This window comes from Marmota flaviventris, chromosome 1 (assembly GCF_047511675.1).
Source record: "Marmota flaviventris isolate mMarFla1 chromosome 1, mMarFla1.hap1, whole genome shotgun sequence".
Lineage (NCBI taxonomy): Eukaryota > Metazoa > Chordata > Mammalia > Rodentia > Sciuridae > Marmota > Marmota flaviventris.
In genome coordinates this window covers 73,059,374-73,068,033 of record NC_092498.1, presented here as the reverse complement: position 1 = coordinate 73,068,033, position 8,660 = coordinate 73,059,374, and the positions used below count along the sequence as shown (strand labels likewise).

The following is an 8,660-nucleotide window of genomic DNA, read 5'->3' as shown; positions in this document are numbered from 1 at the left end:
AGGAATTTCACTAATCATCGCATTTAAAAGATACAAAAAAAGACACATGGTTGTCATTTTCATTGTTTTCAAGGGAGATTGAAAATAACTATTGGTGTCACTTTTCAAGGAAAAGAAGAATGTGCCAAGATGAACATTATCCTATAAATTAATGAACCAAATTTTCTCCAGAGCTTAAATCACTGGCTGATCATAAGGTAGGGACTTGGGGATGAAAGAAAACTATTTTATTAGTGCTTCAGAACTTCAATAGTAAAAGGAGACACTAAGTTTTACCCTGAAGTCTGTGTTTATCCACTGTAACTGGACTATTATTGTAAAGGCATCCTCTGGCCTGCCACTTCAAGAACTCAAATGCAACTGCAGTATCTCCTAAAACAAGAAACTGATGATGGTTAAAATTTCTCACTCAAAAATTTGCTAGAGATTAAAAAAAAAAACACAACAAAGATAAATTTTAAAACACAGCAAAGATCAAATTATCTTGATAAGGTTTAATTCCACAAGTATATATCTAGTAAAATTGGATTTGATAGAAATAATAGTCATAAAGGAATTCATTTTATGGATAAATTAAAATTAATTTAATGTATACAGCTTGATATATTCAATTATTCCTGTGTATTTATAAAAAGAATTAAAAGTTTGAACATGATATTAACAAAAATATAAAAAGTATCTTAAATGAATTTACTAGACAGGTTAGGAAACTGATCAGAATATTAATTTGGCTTAATAGAACTCATTTTAGAAAATGTATTAATAATCTGGGCACGGTGGCATATGCCTATAATCCCAGCAATTTGGAGGCTGAGGTATGAGGACTGCAAGTTCAAAGCCAGCCTCAGCAACTTAGTGAGACTCTGTGTCAAACTCAGGCATATGTATGGTGACAGCCTGGTTGAATGCTCTCAAATTCTATAGCCTACCATTTATCATAGCCAAGCCTGGGTACTACCCACTTCTCTGGATTCTTTTGTTCACACTACTTTCCCTGCTTAGCTAGTCTTCCCATGGCCTGATTCCTACTCTTTCTTTAAGAGTCAGATCCAGCAAAGTATTCAATGCTTCTTATGTGGCCTCCATCCCCTGGAAACCCAGAACTTGTCCTTCTTCATATATTCCTCTTACTAAAGTCACTAATGATCTCTTTGTTGTTAAATCCAACCAAAACTCTAATTGCCATCTCTTCCCATTAGTTCACCTGTCAAGCATTTCTTCCTAAGTATCCAATATCCCTTGCATCTCCTTTTAGTCAAGGACAATGTCCACAAATGAATGCAGCTGTGGGCCTTGATTGCTATGCCCAGGCAAGCAGGGGAAACGTGTGCCTTAATCCTGAAGAAGGGAGCTGGGCAGTGTCCACCATAATGCCTCAAATCAGCAGGTCCAAAATGAAACTCATGTGGTCCTGACCATTCTATTTCTGAATTGATTCCTATTACTGCCCTTGTTGAAGTTCTCATCCCCTCCTGACCAGTTTAGTGTGCCAACCTCCTAGGTTGGCTTGGCCTGTTCTAGTTCTTCCTTCAGAGTCACCAGTGAGCTAGCTTTTTTTTTTTTTTTTTTTTTTTAATTGGATAGGATGTTCTACTACTGAGCTACATCCTCAACCCTTTTTATTTTCTAAGACAGAGTCTAGCTAAGTTGCTGAGATTGACCTGAAACTTGTGATACTTCTGCCTCAGCCTCCTGAGTAGCTAGGATTATGGGTGTGTACCACCATGCCCAGTTCTATTTAATTCAAAAACAACTTTTTTTTTTTTTTAAGCAGACCTTAGATTGAAGCTCTGAAGCTGTAAACCCAAATACACCTTTACTCCGAATGTTTTTTTTAGTTTTGATAAAATACACATAAGATTTACCATTTTGGACCATTTAAAAATGTGTAATTTGGTAGTATTAAATTCACATTGTTGTACACCTGTCACCCTTATCTAGAACTTTTTCATTACCCCAACAAAATCTCTGTAATCATTAAGCAGTAGCTACCATATCTTCTTCCTTGCCTCCTGGTAACATCTATTTCTGTTTTCCAAAGAATTATTTTTTATGCAGAATACCCAGACACCATGTGTTACACAACATAGCTTCAAAGTCCTTGTCACCTCTGCTGTGGTAACCAGTCGGCCCTCGAGCCTCTCTAGTCCTTCTTTATAGTCTTTTCACTGTCTTGCTCTCATTCCACTCTCTCCTCACCTACCACTCTACACCAGCTTCCAGCTTGTGGCCTCTAGACCCCCACACAGAGAAGTGCGGCCTGGCTTCCATGACTTTTTCTCCTGGGGAGCAGCCATCTGGGATTCCATCTCTTTATTCTTACAGAGGGGAGAGTGAAACATTTGCTTGTGGCATCTGAGACGACGATCAGCTGACATCCTGACCTTCCCCATTCTTTTCTCATGGGGTTGCCGAACCTCCCTGGCCCTACATTAGTATAGGACTACACAGGGGACTGGGTCATTACAAGGAGATACTTTAGGTGAGGAATGAAAGATAAGGAGACATTAACACAAAGAACAGGGACAAACATTCAAAAGCATTGAGGCAGGGAAAGTAAGGTTTCCTGCTTACGAGACAGAAAGGTTACCTGAAAAAGAGTGGGATTTCACAGGGGATAAGATTGGAGACATTTGGTGCATGTCTTCAGTTTAGAGTTGGTTTTGTGTTCACCGGGAAGCTTTTATTTCATGTACTAGAAACCCTACTTAAAGGTTTCAAACAATAAAAGGGATTTATTGGCCTGAGGAGCACTGCTTTCAGAGGGGGTGGGATTCTGGCTCCTTTCTCTGAAATTCTCTCTGAAAGTCCCTGGGCCAGTTTCTCTCAATGCTGCAAGAAGGCTTTGGCAGCAACCAGGGTACATGGTTTCCTTCTCACAAGAATAGGGAAATTGTAGCTTCTTCAGGTCATTTAAAGATAACCCAGCTTCCCTCTGATTGATCAACTTGGATTGGCCACAGCGATCAGGGGCTTCCTACACTTTTTGGCTTAGATTTAGTTACTATTCATTGCTAACCCACTCTGCAGTAAGGGTGGGTTATAACTCCCCTCTTCCTTGTAGCAGGGGTTGGGGTCATTCTCCAACGGTATGATTGTGACATAATGAGGATGCAGTGGTTCCATAAAGAATTTGAAAATTATAAGGAAAGAAAGTGAGAGTGGATGTAGGGTAAGCAATCAATAAAGTCATCACACATGGGAAGGAATCATTAAAAAACACTCTAGCTGTTCTGAGGACAGACTAGATGGGCCCAGGTTAAGAGAGGCCAGTTAGGAAACTTTCACAGTAGTTTAGGTAGGTTATGGTGAGAGAAACTGAGATGTATTTTGTTAGAATTGACAAGATTTGGAGATAGATTTGATGACAAAGGAGGCAGTTTTGGCCAGATTGTGAGGAGCCTAAAATACTAAGCTTCAGATTTTATCTTTGTAGGCAATGATGGAGGTGGTGGGGTGGGTTTTTTGTGATAGTAGGAGATCATTTTTTGTCTTTCACTTTCTTCTTATCCTTTGAATTTACAATTTTTTTTACTATTTATCACAGCACATTATTTTGTTCTTCTAATGATTTTTGAATGAAGAAAACACCAAAATCATAGTAGTTTTATTTATTTCTCGCCCTGTGTCCAAGGTAATTGAGAATGTTCTCGAATATTTTTTCTTTTATAGTCTAATTTTATAATCCAAAAAGGACAATGCTTTCCTTGAGTCTTAGAACGTTGAAATTGTTAATTTTGCAGAATGTTTTCAGTATGAATTAACAGTCTTGCAATGGCATTCAATCATGCAAATTGCCATCACCAGGAACTGAACATGTTTTAGCTTTTCAAAATATCAATTATAGGAATAAGATTCCAACTGAAGCTTCTGCTTAATCTTCTATCTATCATCTAAAGCTTATGAAAAAGTTGAATGAAGTTTCCAGGAGACTGGATGGCTATTTTTGCAGAATAAGCAAAAGATAGCTGCAATCTGATGTCTTTGGTGGAAGTAGGCTGTGTTAATGCTGTATATAAATTCAGCAAAGCACTTACATTAAAAAATAATTCTTGTTCAGATTTCAAGTTCTACTTCATCTTATTAAAGAGAATTGCTTTGTGTCCATTTATTAAAAAAAGTTCAAGACTTGGCTTTGTCTCATTTTAAATTCCCATATATTATTTTTTGGATATTTCTGTTGTGCTTACTTTCAGGCAAGTTCTCATCTCTCCAATTCTGTTTTCTCATCCTCTCTTTACTCTTGATGAGGAGAAAAACTGCTGCCTAGATACTTCACAACATTGTGTTTGAATGTCAAGTGAGGTGATACATAAAAAAGACTTGAGGACAACTAAGCTCTTATTTTGCTGTTATGCAATGTCTATAGTTGAAGCAGTTGTTTTCAGCACCCAGCCCACATCTTTTTTCCATTAGTCTCCTGAGTCTTTGTAAAAGGGCCTTTTTTGGACTCCAGAGAGTGTTGGAGTAATGTGTAAGGCAGGCTGGAAATTCCAAGGAATACTCCCAGGATCAGCCCTCAAACCATAACCCATCAAGTTGGGGGATATATATTTCTGCTTTTTTTTTTTGGTGGTTGTTGTTTTTTTTTTTTTTTTTTTTGCTCCTTTGCGGTGGTGATGGTGAGGAGGGCAATATAAAAAGTGGTCTATGCCATCTCCCAGAGGTCCTCACTGAAGTTGAGCCCCAGTTCTTCATTGATACAGTTTTGTGTTCCATCCATTTCATTTTTCGTCATTTGAACTGGTTTCTCCTGGCTTTACCTCTTAAATAAATAATTTGCATTCAAATTCTTGTCTTAAGGTTGGTGGAATGAACTCAACCTAAGCCTAGTTCTGATGGTCTTCAAAATGTCTTTGTCCATCTGGCTCACAAATGATATCCTAGCCATCAATTTTCTGGCTTTTTTGCCCAACCTTAGTGTTACAGTTACATAGAACTATGTCTATTTTGCCTTCTCACTGGATTATTGGTGAATCTCTAAGAAGTGGTTTCCTAATATCCTGGCCATATCCACCATCCCAGATAGGCTATGAAACTTCTAGAAGGGTCACTTGATAAATGGCCAAGCAGAGGGATATGACATATTACCTTTATTGCTAATTAACATTATATTGGGCTGGGTGCAGTGGCATGCACCTATAATCCTAGCAGCTCCAGAGGCTAAGTCAGGAGGATTGCAAGTTTAAAGCCTGCTTCATCAAAAGCAAGGCTCTAAGCAACTCAGCAAGACTGTTTCTAAATGAAATATAAAATAAGGACTGGGGATGTGTGGCTCAGTTGTTAAGCACCCCTGGGTTCAGTCCCTGGTACGAAAAAGGAAAAGAAAAAGATAATATTGAAAAAAATGGCTTACAGAAGTGGGAGAGTGAACTTTCTGACATTAAACCCTTAAATTAAGGACACCTTTGAATAGTTAGTTATGTTGGACAACTTGAGGCTTCCAACTGCATGGACAGATCCTGCCTGCCATTTTAAGTTCTGAAGACTGGAGGAATATAACAGAATGTATTCTCTCTGTAGATAAGCAGGCTTCCAAGAGAACAAGGAGGACCAAGGGGCTGAGGCACAGATGCCAAGTTCTTGTTTTGCTAATTTGCAGTTAGAAAATTCATCCATGTCCCTTGTAGTAGTGACAGAGGGCACAGAGAAACCAAAAAAATGTTATGTAATGGGTTTCTCTTTCTCATGGAAGCAAAATATTAGGGGAAAGGAGGTTCATTCTTTCCAACGCTCCTCATTTCTGCTTCTTGGGCTTAACCATTAAGCTCCAGGCCAAGCAAGAGTGTGATCGTCTCCTTTACAGGAGTCAACAATCCTTCAGGGAAGTGCTGTCCCCATTTTCATGAGTGCATCCCTTACCCACTCCTACCTCAGTGGCAACTACGCTGTGAATATTCTTGAGACTGCAGTGAAGAGTGAAGTTGTTGCCCTCAGAAGGCCAAACTGGTAACTGAGGTAATTCCAAGTCCAGTCAGAATGACTGAGTTTGTCACAACAAAATTGATCCCTTTTCTTCTTTGAGTCACCTATGCTACTTGTAGAATCTGATGGCTCCTTTCCCTTTTTTTTTAAGTTAAAAAAACTTGAAGCTAATTTTCTCTTCTTTCTGCCCCAGACATGTGCTATTTAACATTTTGTTCTAAGGGAAACTTCATTATGAAAGATTAAGTCCCTGGGTTCTGGTTTGAACAAAAGCAACCATTGTTTAATAATATCATGGCCACCCTCACCTTTCTGAGTTAAGACTATCCTAACTGGCATGGATTTTCTGATTGGACCTAATAGCTTATCCAGGCTGGCTCTCCTGTGTTTTGCCTTCCTTGCCATCTTCATTTGGAGTCTCAGCTGTACAAATTTCTCAGGCATGTTTCCTCTGGTACCGCAAAGGCTGTGTCTCCATCTATGATTCAAGTGACATTTGGACACCCATTAAGTAATACCTTGAGTAGCTACTTTCTTTTGACTGATTTTTCTTCTTAGACTGTCGAGACCTTCAGGGAATACTTGATATCACTGTCCCAGGCTTGAAGGAGCAGTTCTTACCAAGAAGTCTCTATGTAGCTCTAAAAGCACTTGGCCAAGAAGTGCCCATATTCTTGTTCCTTCTTTTAGAGGCAGTACAGTTTCCTGAGATTTTGCTTCTTTTCCTATTGGATTTCACTGGGTCCAAGTTACCATTTCTTTTTAAGTTTTCAGTTTATGAATCCTTGTAATTAATTTGCACAATCACCACAGAGACTGGCTTTTTGCCAGCACTAACATCTGCCTTTGCAGTCCCCTTGACTTTCTTCATTATGTTCTTGTGTTCCTTTTACTGTTTTCTTGAAATCTTTTTCTTTTCATACAGACCATGTCTTGCTAGTCTATGTCTGGGTTCATTTTTCTTTGCATAATCCAAGGAATCATTAACTTATCTTGTCACCTCCAAAATGGATTCTGAATCCAAACACAAAGATGACATCTGATGTGGTCTTGTACATTTTGGCTAATTTTTTTATCAAATTTCTTTCTTAGGTACTGTTGCTTTCACAGGGTAAAGAACATCATCAACCATTTGTTTCCTCTGAAGTAGTCGTTGGGTATGAACTTGCTGGTCTGGAAAGTTACTGTGTCATTCATGGTGGCAGTTTGTCCTCAGAAAGCCAGGGAGGCAAAGAGAAAAATCTACCTGACTTGTTCTCTAAACTATCAACTTTTTCTTCAAAAAACCTCTTTCTCAAAGCTTGTTATTCTTGGTTTACTTTGTTAAATTCTTCCATTGCTCCTGTTCTAAGACTGAAGAACAGTGTAGAAGACATTCCATACATTCCTTGACATTTGAGATCTGACTCCTAGAAACAGTGGTCTAGGAACAGGATTGCTTATTATTATTTTTTTTAATAGACAGCATGCGTTTATTTTATTTGTTTATTTTTATGTGGTGCTAAAGATCGAACCCAGTGCCTCACATGTGCTAGGAAACTGAGCTACAGCCCCAGCCCACAGGACCACTTTTTAAATCTTTCATTTTAAAACAATTTAATTTTGTCTTTCACTTAGCCGTTGTTCATTATAAGGGCACCATTTTTCCATAGGTGTCTGCAGAGCTGGAGGCCTGGACATCTAAAGGCATGGTCAGAGCTGCTGTGATTTATAAATCCAGTCAATTTAGGATCACATGTGGGAGAAACTGACTTTTCAAACTCTGGACAGGTCCCATGACTCCAAGATTAATTTGGGGGCACTGTCTATACAGGCTGGCATTGATGATTAAAAACTAGAACCTCAGACTACAGTGCTATGTAGCATATATGTTGTGTAAAGAATTTATATATAAAGAAAGGACAGAATTAGAAAATCACCATTTTACAACCTCAAAAAATATAATGGATATAGAAAATAATTACCAATGGATACTATACTAGATGAAAGATATGGGGAACTTTATAATGATACAACAAACTGGCAATGGATCTATCTATCTATCTATCTATCTATCTATCTATCTATCTATCTATCTATCTATCTATCTGAGAAGGGGTCTTGCTGAGTTGCTCAGGGCTGGAACTTCTGGGCTTAAGAGAACCTCCTGCCTCAAACTCCCTAGTAGCTGGGATTATAGGTGCATGCCACTGTGCCCAACACTAAGCAATTTTATCTCTAAAAATAGTACATCAGATATTATGTACCTGATGTAATATTATAGGAACTACACAGTACTTCTTATGAAGTAGTCTTGCAAAAAGTTTTGAATTTAAATTTAATGAAGTTTCTAAATCTGCAGGAAAAATGGGTGATACAGGAACATGTCACACAAGGATACAATCATCCAAATTAAAAAAGTGAAATAAATGATCCAGTTTCATTGACAAATAAATGGCATAAAAGAAATGTGAACTGCTACAGATATAAGAACCATAATGAATTAGTCAACCAAACGTAATGGATGGATCTCCTTGAAATGTGATTAAACAACCCCCCAAAAAAGACCTTTTGAAAACCTTTTAATTTCAGATTTAGAGAAAACCTCCCATTGTACTAAGAATTCCCACCTACCCTCTCCATGCTAAGGTCTTACCATGTTTACTTTATCACTCTCTATATCTCTAGCCCAGTTTTTTAAAAAAAAATTTTTTTTCTATTAGTTGCCTATGGACCTTTACTTTATTTATTTATAT

General features: G+C 38.0%; 1 pseudogene; it reads right to left on the bottom strand.

The window, feature by feature from the left end:
• Positions 1-1,564: 1,564 nt before the first annotated feature.
• LOC139706057 (small ribosomal subunit protein eS24 pseudogene) lies at positions 1,565-7,733 on the bottom strand (annotated as a pseudogene).
• Between the last annotated feature and the right edge of the window lie 927 nt (positions 7,734-8,660).